The 22,203-nt window shown below is 38.1% G+C and overlaps 1 protein-coding gene and 1 non-coding gene across 2 annotated transcripts in view; both read left to right on the top strand.

Moving 5' to 3' along the window:
- LOC123870247 (lysine-specific histone demethylase 1A) overlaps window positions 1-22,203 on the top strand; it is a 395,360-nt gene that overhangs the window by 245,309 nt on the left and 127,848 nt on the right. The window lies entirely within an intron of this gene.
- On the top strand, window positions 16,502-16,574 carry Trnak-cuu. Its single transcript has one exon. It is a non-coding gene; the product is annotated as a tRNA-Lys (tRNA).

The following is a 22,203-nucleotide window of genomic DNA, read 5'->3' as shown; positions in this document are numbered from 1 at the left end:
TAGTTAAGCGAGCGATCCGCAACGATTTTGAAATAGCCCTTTAATGTTACTTATTACGCTTACTCAATAAACGGAAAGAAATGCCTCTTAGGCTGTTATGCTCATTTATCGTTATGATGACGTGTCAGACCAGGCTAGTCAGACCCAACCATTATTAAGTTAGTAGACCGTCACTAAAGTAGTTTTGAAGTATAATTTTCTTGTCGTACGTAGAAATGACGAAAACGCTTAGGTATAGATATTTTACACAAGACGATGTTCCCAACTTCGTCCGCTTGGATTTAGATTTTTAAGAATCCCGTGAAACTCTAATTTTCGGGACAAAAGTAAGATAGATATATTATGAATGCTCGTATCTTTGCATCTACCAATTTCCGTGAAAAGATAGCAGACCGACAGACACGCTTTTACGTTTATAATATTAGAAGTATGGCTTTAATCTTAATATTCAAGCGATTTACTTATTGTGAGAAAATTGTCTAGCGTTAATATATTTTTCAGGAATATAACCGGACATAATGTTGTTGACATATTGTCATAACTTCACGACATCCAATTTCTTTTTAATTTGGAGCCACATCCCGGCCATTGTCGGCGTGCGAGGTTTCGTTTAGCGGCGGAAATGAGAAGGAATTTCCCAGAGAGCCTTTTCGAATACGAATATTATTTGTCAACAGACGTCCCTAGTTTCCACAATGGACATTGCCATCACCACGCCCCCGGAAAGAATCAATTATTCGGACTCCAGTCCGAAGAAGCGTCAAATGGGCGAATTGTTTGTTTAATAACATTTCGGCGCTTCTATAAAAGTCACAATGAAATATTCATCGCCTTTATCCTCATATTCTTTAGTTTGGATATAAATTGTTGTATTTTTTCTCTACATTACGAGATGGCAGTTACGTCTCTATTGGGTAGCGGAAATGTTTGTTAGTTTTTGTTAGCTTCCTGCCTTCGAAACTTTTTAACAGTTCTTTCGTGTTTTTTAAACTTGCGTCGTAAATTTCGGATTAGGTATAGGCGACGATATTTTATACTTATCTCACTTTGAATAAATTACTAATCCAATCTTTGTTGTCATCAAATATTGTGCTATGTGCTTGTCACAAACGTATTTTGATAATTTAAAACTAACTAAATCACCTTTGGAAAAGTAAAAAAAAAGTATACCGGGAAGCGCTTTGTGCAAATAAGCTTGAATATTTTTTGGATCTTTGCAGTCAGCACTTATCTTACGTGCTGGTTAAAACTCTGGCATATTATACATTCTCGTAGTTTTAAAGCTAGATTTATTTAAAAACATACAAGGAATATTAATTTAATGTTAAGGTACGTACAGTACCTACAGTATAAATTATTACAATAATCGGTATGCTCGTCTAATAAAATATATTCAAAGTCCATCAAAAACACATGTTACCTCACAGAACGCTTAGATCCGTGATGTTTTTATGAATATACCACGTCGCACGGTAGCCGTGAGCGACTATCAGCACCCATTTCTATGCTGATGCTATAGCGCCAAATGTGCTTTGAATAACCCCATCGTATTTATTATAGTTTTAAAATCTCTCTCCTGTTTCAAAATAAACAAATACGAGATCGCTTACAACGACGTTACGTTGCATCTTGTTTACTAAGTGCATTTTTTAAATTGGAATCAGGTGGGAATTATAATTCCCATTGAGACTTATAGGTTCTATGAATGTTTTTTTTTTTATTTCATGTAAATAGGTATATTCATGGTGAAGTAAAAAAGAAAAACAAAAACGTTATTTACCATCTCAGTTTAGTTTTAGCAAGTTTGTAATTTCGAATGATAAAATCATCTTCGTTTTCTGCAAGCGCTTGCACAAATTCATCATACAGACACTCATGTAGGCTTGTCAAGCTTGCGGCTAAAGTAAGCCATCATTTTAATATTACAAGTGTAAATTAAAAATTTATAACGCCCCCCGACAAGTGAAGGTTACAGTAACTAGAAAAGACCGAAAAGACCTGATAACTTTCAAACGGCTGAATTTTCTTGGACTATTCCGCGCCTACGATCTAAAGTATCTGAGTTTTCCAAAACATCATTTTCAAATAAATAATTATGTATTTAGGCAACGTCCATCTTGACAGCTTGACATTTGTCAATTGACATAGTATTATGAACCTAACGGTTATCTAACCTTCTTTTCTACAAGAAAACTAGAAAAGATCTGATAACTCTTAAACGGCTGAACCAATTTTTTTGGATTATAGCTAAGAACACTCTCGATCAAGCCACCTTTCAAACAAAAAAAAAGTAAATTAAAATTGGTTCATTCGTTTAGGCGCTACGATGCCACAGACAGATACACAGATACACACGTCAAACTTATAACACCCCTCTTTTTGGGTCGTTTGATTAGCGTTCAGGGTACGATGCCGTGTAGAAACCAAAGGGTATGGGTTTGATAAAAACTGCCATACCCCTTCCAGGTTAGCACGCTTCCATCTTAGACTTCATCATCACTTACCACCAGGTGAAATTGCAGTCAATGGCAAACTTGTATTTGAATTTTAAAATGACGGCTTCGTTGAACCTCTGCATGTTGATCATCCTTGCTTTGTACTATAGGTAGGTATACGAAATGATATTTGCGGTATACTAGAGTAGGAGCAAGTGGGGAGGTTTCCGGTGAGACATGATTCACAAGGTGGTTAGAGGGATGTCCTTTGCAGCGTCCACCGCAACGACAGTGTAATTGTACCGAGGAGTGTATGAATAAATGAGTACTTTCCACACACTGTGTAAAACACACACCTCTCTAGAGACTAAAGACATTGATTTTTGGCTCACATGGGATCGCTAATCCTTTGGATTAACTTAAACTATCCAGATGAATAAAACCAGTCAAGTCCGAGTCGGACTTCCGCACACGAAGGATTCCGTAAACACGGCTTTTTATACATATAAAATCTTAAAAAAGTATCGTGATTGACAGCGTATCGTATCGTACAGCCTGAACTGGCGGATCTAAAGATTTGAGAGGAGGACATCCTGCAGTAGGTACGGAGTGGTGTACTCAATAAGGATTTTCTGAAATTCCAACGGGACTTTTAAAAAACAAATCCTCGTAGACAAAATCGCGTAGACAAGCTAGTTACTAAATAATATTCTGTGTTTAGAAAGAGATAACGGTTTCGTAGAGCGTTGTTTCTGTGGTTGAGACTGACGAATCATCACATAGGCATGAGTGACAGCGACAACGCTTTACGAAGTCGAAATCTCTTTCAAAATTTCGTTGTACATACTAATATTTCTTGCCGGGCACTATACTTGGTGCATACATAATTTTATAATTAATTAATAACATCTTAATTCTAAATTAGATTGTGATAGAAAAATTATTAAGTAAATTAAATAATCTCACACAGTTACGTAAGCGTACTAAAGTTTCCCAGAATTATTTCATCTTAAAGAATTTCAACACGTGGTTAATTTTTTTCGCAGAATACGAATTTTTTTAACGGAAACAACAGTTGGCAAGAGACCACACAAATGTTTACACTCGGTGTAAAATATCACACCTTTTGTTTAGGTTTTCGAATGTTTTACATAATTGAGGTTTTATTTTCGCCTACATTGTTACGGCAATATAGGCCACACGGTTATGATGATGGTAGGTAATTATGTCCAGTTATTCTTCTGTGAAACATGGATGCGGCATATTTTCCATGCTCTCCATTGAATTTTTATGCTCTCCTTGTCATTGCTACGGCCGGAGCTTCCCACCATATAAATGGTTAACTCTTTTAAGAGCATCCTCGATTGACCTTTTAGGTATTAGTTGGTCGGCCTAGTTTTTTTCGACCGGGGTGTTGCCATTGACACCACATACCACACGGGTTTTAATTATTCGTTTCGGTGCACCACGGGTTTTATTTCGTTCTTTAATAGCGCCCAATAAAACCTATTTTTATTGCTATTTCCTCCCTCTTGTCGTTGGCATTCATCCCGAGAACTACCAAATCATTAAAGCCTATGTTTGTTGATATTTTACATCATTGTTTGCTTTATGATAATAGGTTTTCGTTTCGTCGCCCGAAGCGCGGGAGAGACACGGTGTGAAAGTTAACGCCTTGACTCACGCGCCTTTTTATTGAGCCATTCGGTTTAGCGAACCGATGTCGTTTTTAATAGTATCGATAAAAAAGTATTTTTAAAAACCACTTCACAGATTTAATTTTTACAATCATGCTAACAAACAGGAAAAGAGCCCTCCCTTTAATTAAGAATACTTTTAATTTTAAAAATAGCCTCATAGTCAAAGATCAGCATGAAATTAATATTAAAATTAATAGCTTAAGCTAGCGACAACTCTTCGTTCAAATGTTGCGTCTACTTAATTTTCACAAACTATTGCCTGAAGTCCTTTGAAAGAGGACGAAGGCTGCACTCATTAAAAGTTACTCGGGGCCGCCAAGAGGTCTCTCGTAACTCAGACACCATGGATAAGCCGAGTCAATAGTGCTCCAAAGGGAAGTCTGCACGGACCATTATTCCCCATTGTGCCTGACAATAAGATTTAACTAGCGGCCGATAGATATCGTCAGGCTTCTGACCAATTCGCGAGCAAACTGCTCACGTAATAGTTTTGTTGTTATCGCTCGTAACCACTCTTCAGTTGCGTCTGGGACGATATTAAAAAGATTTGGCAACGAGCCATCCAGATATTGATCTTTATGCTTGGCCAGACGGCTATAGGAGTTTCCTAAGTGCCATGCCAGTTGGTTTAATGACTTCCCATGTTTGTAACTTTGGATACGATACTTTATGTACTTGGCGATAGCTTTGGACAGTTACTGCTGTTGATTTCGTCGCTTGGAATTACACACCTCCATTTTATGTTCTTACCTGTTACCAACGAATGAATTATCTTTATTGATGAACGACTCTGTCCTTTATCATCCGGCGTAATTTAATTTCCTTGTAGGTACACCCTACAAAATTTTTATTATCTGCCCTCAATGTCACGAGTCCATTGAAATGGATACGACGGATGGTGGTCCCGGGGATAAAAAATCATATTAGATAACAAATTGACGCGTTTGAAAGGTAATTTCGCGCAGCTGCGATTCTTATCGTTCGCACAAATATACGTTTCAAATGTACATTTTTAACAAAAACGTTTTAATTAAGTTAGTAACGTGTGAAAAGCGACACCTGCGTCGGTATCGGAAGATCGCCCCGTCACGGTTTATGGGGCGTCTCCCAAAAACAATGGAAATGGCAAAAAGTAGAATGCGGGCCAAGGGCCAGGTACAGGGGTGCAGCGCAGGGTAGGCGTGCGGGTCGCGGCGGGGTTCCACAATTTATGATTGCGCCGTGTCAAAGTGTTAATGAGCGCAGCCTGTTGCTCTTTATTGAGATAACGCAAGCAATCGATGGCCGCGCCGCGCCAAGCCCATTACTTATTGCGTCGGCCGATCTTGCGTGTCTCTTTATATCTACTTATTTTTTTGCTCGACGCCTTCGTGCCAAGTAACTATTATTAATACTGTAAGCAAGAGATAAGGCAATTCATAAAGATGTTAAGCCCTGTCATCTGCTTAGAAATTTTTATACAGATAATTTGCATTTATAACATGATACTAATTATGATTGGGAAACGGATATTAATTTAATCTCTTTGCCTAGTTTGATTAAGTGCTAATGTATGAGAATATAATTTGGCATCATTAATTGCCGTCAGTGATATCATTTTGCTCATCTAGAATGGTTATTGAATTCACTAAGTTGTTTTTAGAGTGCCGTAGTTAAAAAAGGAACTCGTATAGGATTTATTCATTGTCTGTCTGTCCGTCTCTCGTGTCTGTCAAGAAAACCTATAGGGTAAAAAGTAAACGAAAAAATCCGAAAGCCGTGAATTTATGGTTACATTACAAAAAAAATTAAAATGTGTTCATGAACAAATGATAATTAGTATTTTCGATTTTATAAATAAGATAACTATACCAAGTGGGGTATCATATGAAAGGGCTTTACTTGTCCCTACATTCTAAAATAGATTTTATTTGTTTCTATTCATAATAGTTTTTGATTTATCGTGCTTTTGCAACATTTTTGTTGAAAAAATACCTTAGCAGGGAACCTTCGATGCGCGAGTCTGACTCGCACTTGGCTGATTTTTAATTTTATAAAAAGAAACGAAATTATCCTTAATAAATTACTCATCGCGTCGTTATCAACATCGTCGACACATGACATATTGTATGTTGCGATTTTATATGAAATGCCTGCCATGAAGATGCATAATATCCGCGAATCAGACCGCTGCATATCATGACGATGAGATCGAACGATAGCACCATGGCAGTGATATCATTATAGAAACTGTCCAAGTGCATGTTGGACACGCACTTCAATACGGGTTCTGTAGTCATACTCTACTTTATCAATTTAGGTAAAAAGCTTAGCAGCTCACTAGTTCGTTATTGTGCTATTGCGCAACAGATTTGGCCATCAAAATTAATTCTTTTTTCTTAGATGAAGGATTAGGAACTAGGTCCTTCCTGAAACAGAGTTGTCAAATTAAACTGACTAAATAAATTCTAACAGGAAACTGAGGACAGAGTTCTTCTTAATTTAAGCGGACTGAACAACTGACTTTTCAAAATTCTAATAAGAAATATTTATAAATAAGGAAAGATGTTACTCATGAGTTATGGTGACTCATGATAACATGTTTGTAAAGATATCCCATAAGACATCCGTCAAATTTTTGTTTTTAATATGACGCGCTGTTTGTCGTTTTATATCTACAAGGATTGCGTGACTACATGTCTGAATTCTGCTAAGAACATAACGTGCTGACTGCTGATGCGTTCCTAGTATTCGTATCCTACGATCAGTGATATCACCATCAAAAAACTAATATGCAGCGTAAAGAAATGCCATAAATTTACCGTTGTGGACTTTGAAGGAAAGTTTAATTTTTAATTATATTATCTTGCTAATTATAATTAATATTATCTTATTTTTGGATTCACTCGGGTAGCCATAACTAAGCGGGAATTTTCTCCAAAAAGCACGCTAACTATTATTATTAGTGAAACTTCAATAAAATTGATTGAGCAGTTTTTGAGAGTCTCTAGCATACTCTCCAAGGCCTTCCATACAAACGTACATAGGTTCTCATTTGAATACTCAGCCATCTTTGTAGACACGTTCTAAAAAAAATATTTCTGTAGGTACCTGTTTATTGCCAGATTTCCGTAATAAGATGAGTTATAACTTCCTATTTAAAAACAGAGTTCCGTCTCGCTACTTTATTCAGTTTTGTTTTACTTTTCTACAGTAGATTTTCCACTATTTTGCAAGTAAAGCAAAGAGCGGGACAGTTAAGTGATAAGATTGTGGTTGCAGTCATCTCTCCATTATCTTCTGCATAAACGGGAAGAACCAAGCGTTCTTCGGTAGTCAGTTGTTCAGTTATCAAGGATCTCTCAATCGGTCGCCATTGTTTCTGGCCCGGGACCATTTAAATGTTTTAAACTTTTGCACACATCTTGATGAATCGTTCGCTGATAGTTACTTATCTGTGGAATGTCTCGGACGGTAATCTGATGTACGAGATGCACTGACATTGTTTTACTTTGTAACAGGTATGCGAAAGACATTATACCGAAGAAATTGCAATTTCTGAAGATCATACATTTCGAATTATGTGACTTTAAACCTTTTTTGAGGATGACATTGTGCTTAGCCGGAGGCTTGGGCGGAGGTGGGTGCAGGCCAAATAATATTATACTTAGTAGTCTGGGTTCATCTCTATTCCCAACATCTGTCCGATGTTGGGTCTGGCGCATGGTCTAGGGGGAGAGTGCATGTCATGTAGATCCCCTAGGCAAGGCTGATGTGTTTCCTTCCCGTGGTTGCTGCCTGTTATTGGTTTGATTCCCTCTGAATCAGACGTAACTAAAACCATCAGCCGAGTCCTACTTATCCTCAACCTTATGTTCCAGTTCCTTATTCCCATTTTTCCTCTGCCACATCCTCACTCCACTTTCCCGCACACTTATCTGACACTAAAGTACACCTATCATTAATCACACACAATTATACTGACAAGCACATAACACAAAACTGACAGATACACTTCAACGCCGAACATTGGGCGGCGGAAACTAACCCGACAAACGCGGGCTCGCTCGCGATGGCTAGCAGGAGCCAGGAGGAGCTAAATAGCCTTCAAAAGTCTGTGTGTAGCGCCTTGGGAAAGAGCTATTACTATTATTCCCAACCCCCCCTTTTATGAAAGTATGAATAAAGAGAAATGCGATTTGCCATGCGATCCGGCTAGCGACCGGCGCACATGGGTACCCGGGCCTGTGTGTGAGAAGTTGGTTACCGAAGACTGCGAGGTGGTGGGCAACCAGGCCGCCTCTTCAGTACAAAATGTTACTGGCCAAATCAATAAAAAAGAGCACGAAAGCAATAAATCAAAGCAGCGAGTGCACTTAGCTCTTCCCCGTCAAGTGACGAGGAATCTCGACAGAACAAGATCTTCATCCCTCAGTGATGTGAGTAATACTGTCCAACAAAGAATTGACACCTATTTTACGAATAGCAATGACTATGATTCCGATATGGTCGATACACCAGAAGTAACAACTCAGCCACCCAGTTGGCAAAAAGTGCCCTGTTCTAGAGGAGGGAAACGTAGACGAGTGGGGAGTGACTCTCCAACGCAACAAACGCAAACTTCTAATAGCTTCAGCGCTTTGCCGGTAGACCCACCAGATGATAATAATTCTCTGCCCAAAAAGAAACCCATAAACAAGCCACCACCTATTATCTTGTATGGCATTCAGGATGTTAATGAATTATCAAAACTACTAGAGTCGAGAAGCAATCCAGAGCATTTTAAGCTAAAAATTGTTAACAAAAATAACTTACGGATCATCATTGACTCTACAGAGGAATACAAAAAAATTATTGATGTCATTAGAGAAAACGGCTTAATCGGACACACTTTTACAAGAAAGGATACCAAATGCTTCCGTATAGTCGTTAAAAACCTACACCATACGACTCCACATAGTGCGATAATCGAAGCCATAGAAGCGACAGGTAATAAGGTACGAGGTGAAATAATTAACTCACGATATGGCCCCAATAAAATACCAACATCGACTTTCTTCATTAATATTGAGCCTAGCATTAAAAATAAATCTGTTAGTGACATACAATACATATTTCACCAAAGAGTAAAAATTGAAAATCCCCGCAAATCCAAAACCGTGGTACAATGTCACCGATGCCAACAATACGGGCACTCCAAAAACAACTGCATGAGGCCGTATCGTTGTGTCAAATGTGCAGAAGGACATAAAACTTCTGAATGCCCTAAAAAAGAAAGAAACTCACCAGCTAAGTGTGCATTGTGTTTTCTCGATCATCCCGCAAACTATAAAGGTTGCCAGGTATACCGGGAGATATTAGATCGCAAAAGGCAAAATAATAGAATACCACAACAACCGAAACCAAACCCAACAGAAAGTAGACGTACATCCAACCATGAAGCCAAAACTACATCTTCAATACCTAAACAGAATCATACACGTAGTCAAACCTATGCGGAAGCCGCTGCAACCCCTGCTCCTACAAAAGAGAACAGTGAAAACTCTGAACTCCCACAACCCGCCAACACTTTAGAAAACATACTCCTACAACAAAACAAAAAAATAGACTTTTTATTACAACAAATAAGTACCCTCCTGGGCCTTATAACAACACTCGTAGCTAAAATGCAAAAATGAATTATTTACGCATTGCAACGTGGAATATCAACGGCCTTTCAGGTAGAAAGGACGAATTAGTAGCGTTTATGGCAGTTAACAAATTGGATGCTGTACTCATTTCAGAATCACATGTCACGGAAAGAAGCTTCTTCCACATACCAGGATACTGCACCTATCTTACTCCTCATCCAGATGGCAGTGCTCACGCAGGAACTGCAATTATAATCAGACAATATTTACAACATTCTTTGCTACAACCATATGTAACGAGTCATCTACAAGCAACAACCATCAGGGTTAAGGATCGTTCTGGCTACATCACTCTTTCTGCTACTTATTGTCCGCCTCGGCACACCATTAGCGAGGCCATGTTCTCTGCCTACTTCAAAACTCTAGGCAATCGCTTTATAAGTGCTGGAGATTGGAATGCCAAGCATACTTATTGGGGCTCCCGTTATACACATTCGCGTGGACGAGAACTCAAGATGAGCATTGATAATAATCGTTTGCAGCCACTGTCTTCAGGAGAACCTACCTATTGGCCTACGGATCCTAAGAAAAGGCCTGACCTGCTGGACTTTTTCATCACCAAAAATATTGGACATTTATATACAACTATTGAATCAAGCCTTGACAGCTCGTCAGACCATTCACCGGTTATTCTGGAAGTCAGTGCAATAATTCCCACAGCTGATCAAAGATCGGAATGTTTGTACAACTCTAGAACCGATTGGGAATCCTTTAGGGATTACCTTGACAAAACAATTAATCTAAAGATGTCCCTTAAAACTGCTGATGAAGTTGACGACGCGAGTGTATATATTACAAATGCAATCCAAGTAGCTGCCTGGCGTAACACGCCTCATATAACCCCCAAGCACGCTGGCGTATGGCTTCCTCTGGAAATAAGAAGTAGAATCAAGGAAAAAAGACGGCTTCGGCGTATATGGCAGACCTCACGCAACCAAAGTGACAAAACACGCCTCAATCGCGCCATCAAAGAGCTCAAGGAAATTCTAGTAACTACCTCAAACAACATCACAAAAAATAATCTAGAACAGATGTCTCCAACAGGTCGAGGCGAACACTCACTTTGGAATGCTACAAAGCACACATTAAAGCAACCTCAAAAACATTTACCCCCAATCAGAACTGGTAACACTTGGGCTCGCACTGATGAAGAGAAAGCGGACGCTTTTGCCATCCACCTGTCTTCAGTATTTAGACCTAATGACCCTATTGATGCAAATGACGCAGAAATCGATACGATTCTTGCACAGGACTTGCAACTTTGCTTCCCGCTAAAGCCCACTTCTCCCCGAGAAATCGCCAAGACTATTGGTCTTCTAGAAAGTAAAAAATCCCCCGGTTTTGACCTCATATCACCAAGACTATTAAAAGAGCTACCTAAAAAGTGTCTAGTATTTTTGGCCAATCTCTTTAATGCCATATTCCGAACAAGTCACTTTCCAGACATATGGAAAGTGTCCCAAGTAGTTATGATTCCTAAACCAGGCAAACCTGTGGAGGAAACCTCGTCCTACCGCCCTATCAGTCTAACACCGGTATTATCTAAACTGTGGGAAAGAATATTCTTAACCAGATTAAAACTTAGTCTAGATGAATCCAGAATAATACCTGAGCACCAATTCGGCTTTCGCCAACGACACTCGACGGTAGAGCAAGTACATAGAGTTTATTACACGGTTCGGCAATGCCTTGAAAAAAAGGAATACTGTTCTGCAGCCTTTCTCGATATTCAGCAAGCTTTCGACAAGGTTTGGCATAAAGGCCTTCTCTGTAAGATCAAGCAACTCTTACCACACTCCATGTTTCTGATATTAGAATCATACTTAAAAGATAGATTTTTTCAAGTGAAACAGCATGACGCGAGATCTGGCTTATATGCCTGCTCTGCCGGAGTACCCCAAGGGTCTGTTCTGGGTCCTATCTTGTACAACATCTTCACATGTGACTTGCCTCTTTCACCAAATGTCACAGTTGCAACTTTCGCTGATGATGCTGCCTTTCTCTCTTGCAGTAAAGACCCAGTCCAAGCAAGTAATCAGTTGCAAAAACAACTGGATGAAACAAACCGATGGTTAAACAAGTGGCGTATTAAACCCAGCGCACTTAAATCACAACACATGACCTTCGCCCTAAAAAATGGTGACTGTCCACCTGTAAAACTAGGTAAAGATACATTACCCGAAACAACATGTGTCAAGTACCTAGGTTTCCACATGGACCGACGTCTCACTTGGAAGGTTCATATCAAGCGCAAGCGCGATGAGCTTAACAATCGCTTTAGAAATCTACTCTGGCTCTTGGGAAGACAGTCTGCGTTATCCCTGAACAACAAAATTTTGATTTACTGTTCTATTCTAAAACCCATTTGGTTGTATGGTATTCAGATCTGGGGCACGGCGTGCAAATCAAACATACAGGTCATACAACGAGCCCAGAACAGTATGCTCAGGAACATTGCCAACGCTCCGTGGTTTGCTCGCAACGCGGAAATACACCAATATTTGGAGATGCCAACTGTGATCGAAGAAATCAATCAATATAATGACAAACATCGGGAGCGACTACAAAGACACCCCAATTTACTGGCAAACAGCCTATTAACTGCTAAAAAACTAAAGCGACTGAAGCGGGCAAATGTGCTCGATACTATACAGACTTGAGGGCAGTGGCCCTCCAGTCTGGTAAAGTCACCGACAACAGAACTAACCTGCTTATAGTCTGTCGACTGATTGCAGCTGAAACAACTGAAAAAAAAAAAAAAAAAAAAAGAAAAACTTTTGCACACATCTTGATGAATCGTTCGCTGATAGTTACTTATCTGTGGAATGTCTCGGACGGTAATCTGATGTACGAGATGCACTGACATTGTTTTACTTTGTAACAGGTATGCGAAAGACATTATACCGAAGAAATTGCAATTTCTGAAGATCATACATTTCGAATTATGTGACTTTAAACCTTTTTTGAGGATGACATTGTGCTTAGCCCTTACCGCGTACCTACCGAAAACTTTTAGCGGTGATGTGTGGAGCGGTGAGCGGGGCGGCTGGCGAAAAATAAATGTACAAGCGTTAGACAAGTCTGTAGCCGCCCCCAATCTAGATTCTAGACTTTTGGGAGTCAGGGTTTCCTTTTATATATAAGAACATATAGATTTTAACGTACCTACATACTCACGCAATCCATTAAAAAGAAAATATTAACTTAATATTATATTAACGTATCCTATTTCAATACTTTAATTTTGTAAAAGATCTAGTAATATTGTATCAAAAGCCACGATTTGCATATAAATGCTAGAATAATACATATAATAACAATACACCCACATTTTCCATCTCAACACGTGAAAAATATAAGCAACAAGTGATTTGTGGTACGGTCCATTACAACTCTACGGCTTAAGTTGTCAACTTAAAGTCCAATAAGATAGACTCGTTCGTTCTTGGCTCACTCCATTCAAATCGGATATCGCAATAATTTTCCGTGTCCTAAAGAAACTACAAAGCATTACAACGACATCGTGTGATGTATACAGGACGTTTCAAAGGAACTGAATGGTTTATTCAAAGAAAACAAAGTCGTGTTTGTGTTCCATTGCAAGGGAGCAATGTGTTATGTGAAATGGAATTCTCGGAAAATACGCAATGAACTCCTAAATAAATGCTCGTGTTTCCCTTTATTTGTTTAGCTGCGTCTGAGTATTGCATAACGGGAGCAAGTAGAAGATTACATAAATCGGTAGGAGGCAATACGCTAAATAACATGGAATAGATCTGACAGGTATTGTAGGAGGATTATCGGATTACTTGAATATGCATAGTATATCCCATGCTAATAACCGTAGTAAATGCATTATGAATTTATTCCCTCTGAGGTAAATACGGAATAACTAATTTGCCAGTTATTATTTGTATTCCATGCTTAAAGATGCAAAGTGACAATGTGAACAGAAGGGCCCTAACTTGAAAGAGGTAGGGTATAGGTAAGTTCTTATTGGATTCTACACGGAGTCTTAACTGAATGCTAATTAGCTTGGCTGTCCATGTTTGTCAGTACCTACCACGGATCTTGTATTAGTACTAATGGTTTAGGTAATTTAGGTACTAAAGCTCTGGAGCGCAAAGGAATTGAAATCATAAAAAAATAGGGTTGTAAGTATTTTGCAATCTTATAATTTGCAACATCATTAAAAAAATAGCTTAAATCATTAAATTTTATTATCATACTAGCTGATCCTCGCGACTTCATCTGCACAGATTTAAATCTTTAAAGATCCTTTAAAATTTCTCTAAAAACTGTCTTAGTGCGAATCGGGTCTAACGTTCGTTCTAACCCAGTTGAATTGAACAGTGATATATTGATAAAATAGATGTAATCAATATCTTCCAACATAGTAAATACCATCAACATCCAAGATCTACAATGGCTGAAAGTCCCTTAAGACTGGAGGTAACTAGTCTAAAGCAAACTCAGCTGTAATCATACCCTAAAGTTTAGAATCGAAATTAGGATATCTAGATTCTAGATGCAAGTCCATTTGCAGAGAGCTTCCGGCGTTGGCGAGTTGTGGAAACAATAATAGCAGCTGTAGCAACAGCTAGGTTTTCACCCAGTTTCGCCCGGCGCGGCGTGCCCGTGGGCTAACTGCAATTATCGGGATCTAACGGACTAGTTATGCACTAGGGATACAAGTTTGCTTGAGAAATAGGTACCTAGCTCTTAACATATAATTATTATTTATGTGGTTTTAGCAGACAATATTAGGCTCTCGTATATATAGTCAAAATATAATAATAATATAGTCAAAATCCGTACTATCATTGTAAATGCGAAAATGTGTCTGTCTGTTTGTTTGCTACCTTTTCACGCCAAAGCTAAGCTGATTTTGACGAAATTTGGCAAAAAATAGTTTTTTTTTGGTTTAATCTCTAGATCAAAATGGTTATTAAACTTTAAAAGGGAGGATAAGTATGGATTTTACGTTTTTTGGAAGACACTCTATTTAACAAGTGTAAATTAAAAATTTATAACACCCCCGACAATTGAAGTCTACAGTAACTAGAAAATAGCTGATAACTTTCAAACGGCTAAACCGATTTTCTTGGATTATAGCTACGAACACTTTCGATCAAGCAAAAAACTAAATTAAAATCGGTTCATAGTTTAGGAGCTACGATGCCATAGACAGACACGTCAAACCTTTAACACCCCACTTTTTGGGTGGGGGGGATCTTACGAAATACGAAGAATCAATTTATGTTTGACATGGGCAGCATTCCTAATGCTCGGTTTGATTCCGCATGTTTTACGCATATTTTGAATTAGCCCTAAGCTTAGTTGGGAGGGAAAGCGGAATATTTGTCGTGTTAAGCTTTTATCGCTTGTCTATCGCACTCACTAGTTGAAAAATGCTGATGTATTCAGATGTAACGCTTTTGGTTAGAAAATGCATAGCCAAGTTGGCATTTCTAACTGTTTACGAAGGAAGATCTTACGAAAAAGGCACGGAGAATTAGCAGTTACATGCCACAGTGTGACCTACTACATGCAGTCAGGGTATAATAAGCATTGCCTGTATATTAAAAGCTAATAGTAAATTTCAAGAAGGTATTTTATTAAACCTCGCTGAACTCTTTGTCCAATAGAAATCACAAATTTATTTTAAGGCTCAAGGCACATTAGCGTCAAAGATATTTTAAAATTCCAGATAGGTAAAGCTTATAGATACCTACAATTGTATTTTAAAAGTGAAGACAAATCTTATAAGAAAATTAAAATGCTTCTAAGCAAAAGCTAAAATGCTATAAACAAAAGGTCCCTAGTGATTATACACCATAACTATACAGGGTAAAACGTAAAATACAAACTTGCCTACGGTAATGTATCACAAAATAGCGCCGAGGTGACCTAACGAGCAAATTACACTGCCCGCGAGTGTTTGCGCACCGCCCCCTCGTTCGACTTCTCTTCGTGGTTATAACGAAAATGCCCGCTGTTATTCCAAAGGACATGATTCAGATACCTCCCATAGTTTTGAATACCATCCGTACCTCCCCATCCCATCCCATCCATCCATACCAATATTATAAATGTGAAAGTCTGTCTGTCTGTAGCTAGCTTTTCACGGTCTAACAGTTTAACCGATTTTGATGGAATTTAGTATAAGCGTTAGCTTACATCTTGGGGAAGGCTATGCCAGGAAATCAAAGAGTTCCCACTGGATTCTTAAAGGCCCATCCGTGTAACCATTTTATATGAAAGGTACAGACAGCTTGCGTCCATGTTATTGACAGGCAATTTTTTATCCCGGAAAATTAAAGAGTTCCCACGGGATCTTTGAAAACCTAAATCCACGCGGACGAATTCGCGGTCATCCTTTAGTTTTGTATAAATATTTACTACCAGATTGTAAAAAAACAGTGGTAGCCTCCTGGTTAAGACTTCCGACTCGTATTCGCGAAGTCGGGGTTCCATACCGGGCACGCATCTCTAACTCTTTAGAGTTGTGTGTGTTTTAAGCAATTAAATATCACTTGCTTTAACGGTGAAGGAAAACATCGTGAGGAAACTGGCTGGAAAATTATACTGGCTGAACTTGTTTTATTAATAGTACCGTCACATTAGAATCTATTGGAATTTGGAAATCCACGGGTGTATAAAAATAATAATACAAAATTTTAACAGGGTGTATCATGCCCGGCTAGCTCAGTCGGTAGAGCATGAGACTCTTAATCTCAGGGTCGTGGGTTCGAGCCCCACGTTGGCCGAATGTTTTTTTGGAAGTTTTCAGTTTTCAAATTTTTGACGTTTTTCTAGAACGTTCCCAATAAGTTTAAGCCAGGTTTAGTTAAATGATTTTAGTATTATACCAAAATGTTTTCTGTATGCCAGAATCATGTAAGTTTAATAAGCCTCTGGTTTAAGTGTTTTAGGTATTAACTGTTAGTTACATTTTCGTTTCTTATCTTTGTTAGCTAGGTAGTTGGTATTGGTTCCTTTGTTCCAATCGGAAGGTTTTATCGGCTTGTTTAGACGCAATAACCAATCAAGCAGTTTGCGCAATCGCCTGTACCGTTGAGAGGTCACGGGACGTACGTACACACACGAGTATTTCCCACGGCTCGTAGTCACATACTTGAGTCAGACGTTACTGACGCTTAGGGCGAGTTCCCATTATATTCCCTAATTCCGGGCCGAGTATTTTGACGAAACTGCCCCTGGAGCTTCTATGTTCTCACTAAAAAAAGCTGGACAGCAAATTATAATCTTCGAGAAGTACATATAGGTAGGTAGGTACACACTTTTGGAGAAGTTATATTATAATCATGTATCGATGTTTTAGCATAGCTTATCGTCTTGTTTTTTGTACGGCGAAACGATGATACGATCGTATTCGGGATGTCCGGGGATTTCGCGCACTTTTTACAATTTGAAGCTATGTTTATGTGCATTTTAAGCATTTAAATATCACTTGCTTTAAAGGTGAAGGAAAGCGTTGCAACCTACACTATCCATAATGCTCCTAAAAGTGTATGAAATCTGCCACTCCACACTTAGCCAGGCGTAGTTAATTATGGCTAAACCCGTCTCATTTTAAAATGAGACGTACTGAATAGTGAGCCGGCGATGCTTCGAAATAATGATGATGACTGAACAAGAGTCCGCATTACCAAAACTTCCCACCCGACTTACTATTATTCGTCTAAGCTGTTTAAATATGTATAGTGAAATCCATTGTGTACCATCCCTTAAATAATATTTGGCGGTCAGTATGCGTAAAATTATCTATTTAGAACAGCTTCTTTTAATTTAGTCAAAGTCAAAGTCATTAATTATTCAAATTGGGTACTATTGTACACTTTCTGATTGTCGGACAGTGATGTAGTGGTGATAATTAATTACGTTAGCTTAAAACTAAAGCTACGAGGGTGCCAAAAGTGCCCAAGTCTGAGAAGAGCTCAGAGCAAACTCAGGGTATTCATCAAAATAGTTTTATTGCTGCAATTTGCTTTGACATGCTGGCAAATAGAGCCGGTATAGTGGAAACGGTCCCGTGTCGTCGGTTTTGAGCGGTAAGTTGCCACTGAACGGCTCTCGCGGTACTTCAAACTCCTCGTAACTGTGAGATTAGTATCAAAATGGTGGAGTTTTAGTAATTTTTGCCTTATCTGACACGCTCTTTGTATACAAATGTAGCAGTTTTACCTACGTGTGATATTTCGCTTTATCGATAAAAAAATTACACAGGCATTTTTTGAATTAAAAGTCGAAATCTCGTTCTAATAGTCGAGTTGTAGAGAAAGGATCTGGGAACGCATTACTATCCCAGGAAAACTCCTACCATTATGTGATAAATGAAAGAGGTCATGCCCCTCAGCAATAAGGAGTGCGACGCACAGAGAGAGGAGCTGATGATTCATGACGTCAGTCTAGGATGGAAACGCGCTAACCTTATATGGCGATGATAGGTCTGGTGGGAGTTTTATGAAGGCTCATACTACTGATCCGGTTTCTACACTCACCGTATCGGATCACTAAACCTCTTGGCGGTAAATAATCTCTAGTAAAGCCATTCACCATAGACGTCCTGGGCCAACAGGTGTAGTTTGTTAATACCAACTTATTTGTATACAGACATTTATATAGACTTAAATTTTATTTAACGTCTTGCATCCAGCTGATTAGGTGTGGTTGTGCAGTGGCGAGAGGTGGTTCTGACCTATTTATAATAGGTATGTGGCATACGCCACGTCTGTGACACTTGCCATTTTTACAGGATTCACGCCTAAAACATTTCTACGTAAAAGCGATTGTCAAAAACTCTTTGTAGATACCTATATAATTAGCTATACTCGAAAGTTTCATGAAAATGTATTAAACCGTATAGACGCACTAACTTGCAACAAAATAGACTAATTATAACAAAAGAAGCGGACAAAAAACTAGTTTTCCCATAAAACTTTAGTTTAATCTCCAGGCCATCCGGAACGATCGCCGCATAACCGTTAAGACGGTAGTTCGCAGAACCGTTTGCATTACTTGACTGTACCTACTTAGTATCTCTCGAATTATCCCGATCATATAAGAGTCGCATCATATTAGCTGAGCGTGAGCGTTTCTAATTAAAACTTTTTTAAAGTAATAAAATTGAAATAAAAGAGTGGAAAAATAACGTCTCATCAAAGTAACAATTGTTCTATTAGTATGTTTCTCGATTTACTCGTACCTATTCTTGTTTGAAAATGGAGAATAAAATTCTATATCTGCACAGCTTTGAGGAATCAGTGCAAAGTAATTCAATGCTGTGCACGAACAGTCTTATTTAAGAGATCTCTACCAGGTATTTATATTTCATTTAATAAAATGTAAATAGAGGAGAAACACAAATTTGTGCCATTTGTGCATTTCACTCTCCATAAACATAAGCATATGGTTAAATGTTATAAGGCTGTGAAGGAATAAAATCTTAATCACATAGAAGCGATATCCTATTTCTTGTTTCGGCACTACGTGTTATTATGATACAATGTAGAGCTTAGCAAAAGTTAATTAAATATTTGTGGAGAATCAATTTTGTTCGCATAAATGCTATAGAAAAGAAGTATGACTGATTTGATTTAACGGTGGAATATTTAAGTTTTAAGCCAAATACGAGTAGGTCTCTCATTTATTACTACTAAGTAGACACTTGTCTCGATGCAATTTGTTATAGGTATAGATATATGTTATAGATATTCATGAAATTACTCTATAGAAATTTTTAACATTCATCTCTCAATACTAGCTCGTAAAATTCTCTAAACTCTTTCCGCATCCTTATTGAAATTTGTGTAGGCTGGCGTATAAATAGCTGAGATAAGCTCACTGTGATTCGAATAAAATACCCAGCGGTTTTCAATTACAAGTGGCGGTTAAACCAGGTTTCCTTCGCGTAGCTTATTAACTATTAGATTGCGATACTGCTTTATTGTTGATAGTGGTAAGTAAATAATACTTTCTATGAGTCGTAATCTGTAATCAAACACGCATATCTAATTGCGTTTCAGTACAGAACATGCGGTTCGTAATATGATCTCGTATTATATAGGCATTTAAACCGTATATAAAACAGAATTTCACAGAGGACGGAATAAAGAAATCTCGGCGGAATCAGCAAGCGACTCAATCAGTTCACTCACAGAGAACCTCCCAAAGTAAGCTTCATAACAAGCGAAAGATTGAAATGAGATGATAAGAAACGAATCAGAAATCTTGCCGAAAATACGCAGGTACATATTATATGGCGGTAATTTTTGCAAGGGATTCCTCGGTTCGATATGGCGGCCAATCATTACCGGAGCGAAGCATGTGCATCGGCTCAGCTTTTTGCGAGATCTACGCAGATATCCGCGGACTTAAATATGCGGCGGGGGCTGGAAACGGATCAATGGGCACACAGGTATTTTGAAATCCATTTCATTTCGCTTTATTTTGCTCTTGATTGAGCGCCGGCACCGCAAAGTGTTAACAATTGGCCCTTTTGGAATCTATTTGCAAGAGCTTGTTCTCTATTTTCGAATTACTATGTAAATTTCTCCACAGTCTCGCCACATTGGGGGCAATTTTGTATTTTCTTTTTGCTCTTAGAGAAAGTGAAATTGGGTACTGTTTGATTTAGCACGTAGGATTGAAGCCAGACCGCAATATTTTGTAGAAAAAAAAGCTTATTGACTTTATAATCAGATTTTCGCGTGATTAATTAATGTTCTTATGGTAAAGGCTGTTTTAGGTCAGAGCAACACAATGCGACATTGACGCATGCTAAAGGGCAGCATGCTCCAATACCAAATTCAAAATGTAGTAATATAAGAATCGTTGGTAGACTATCATGCCGTCATATTTCAATTCTACAGGCCGATAGTATTGTCTCGCCATAAAATAGAATGCCATGTTTTCATTTGTAGCATGCCGTATTATCATGTTGTCATGTTGTTACTCCGACCTAAAAATGCCTTTAATCTCCAAAAAAAAAATCGTATAATTTCTACCTATCGTTAAACCTTATTATAGTAAAAAAGGACACATCATTTCCCACATTAACTCTATTGAGTATTGATTGAATCTGCGAAGGAAAGCTCCGTTGAGAACGTAACTAGGAGGTTAGAGAGTAAGTTTTAAGTTCAAACATAACTTATCGATGAAAAGGTACACATTTTCAATCTCAAGAGATTTGTTTAATCAAAACACGCACCAGCCACTACAAGTACAGGCTCTAAGAATTCTTCACATTCTTGACTCTCGAACCTCGACTGGAGTGCAAACGTACGTCGAGTCGCGATTGTTAAAGAGAGAACAATTCAGGCGATACAAGATAAAAGCAAAGGCGTGAAATAAATTTATTTGTAACTGGCAACCAATTGCTATTTAATTGGCGTGTCAGAGGAGCGCTGGCCTCCCCGCTGTTGAGAATGGAAATTATGTTGATTCTTTTGAGATGATTTTGCCTTTTCCCTTTTGTGTTTGTTGTTTGTATTGTGAAAAACAATGCAAATTTTTGGGCGGCGCGCCTAATTTCGTATCAAAACTTGATGAAATATTTTTTTACCTATATTTTGCGTGACATTTTAGTAGAAAAAAAATCTAGTTTGAGAATCAAAACATCCAAGGTCAATTTCAGTTACAGTAAGTGTCAGTTAAGAATTAAATCCTTTCTAAATTAGTGTTGGCTAATTTGTTCTTTAGCTGAAAATTTTCAAGAGAGGACGTGTTCTTTAAAAGAGTGTCAAAAGTTTTAATCCATAATTCGGCTATGTTAGTACATTCATATAACAATATTGTTTTATAACTTGTAACTGATTTATTACATACTTCACAACAGTGGAATGAAATATTTAGACGATCACGCAAAGGTTAGCGTGTGAGCCTCTTCAGCGTTTGGCTCTTGTAGTACTTGAGGTCCATTTAATAACATCACCACTAACTAGCTTTTTGTCTGCGTCTATGCTTGTGTAATTTTACCCAATGTGTACCTCATGTGACAGTCCGGCCCAAGCTTGCCTAAATACATAGATTTTACACATACGTTTCATACGAAAATTGACGATTAATCAATTGATTATTGAGAATGACCTTTATCTGAAGAATTTTGAAATTTTTATAGGAAATCTGTCAAAAATATTAAAACTTGTCAGTTAAAGTTTATTCGGCGATTGAAAAATACACTGAACGATAATTCCACCCACTCATTGCTATGTATTGAAAAAACTGCATTATTTACTGGCAGATACCTACTAAAGAAATAGATAATTTTATTTATCAAAAAGTTTATAAGTAAAAAAGCACCTTGGTTTGACTCCCGGGTCTTGATTATCATTAATCTGTGATTTAGAGAATTTTTGGTTTAAGGAAGTTTTTATT

This window comes from Maniola jurtina, chromosome 12 (assembly GCF_905333055.1).
Source record: "Maniola jurtina chromosome 12, ilManJurt1.1, whole genome shotgun sequence".
NCBI classification, from domain to species: Eukaryota; Metazoa; Arthropoda; class Insecta; order Lepidoptera; family Nymphalidae; genus Maniola; species Maniola jurtina.
This window is presented reverse-complemented; position numbering and strand designations above follow the sequence as displayed.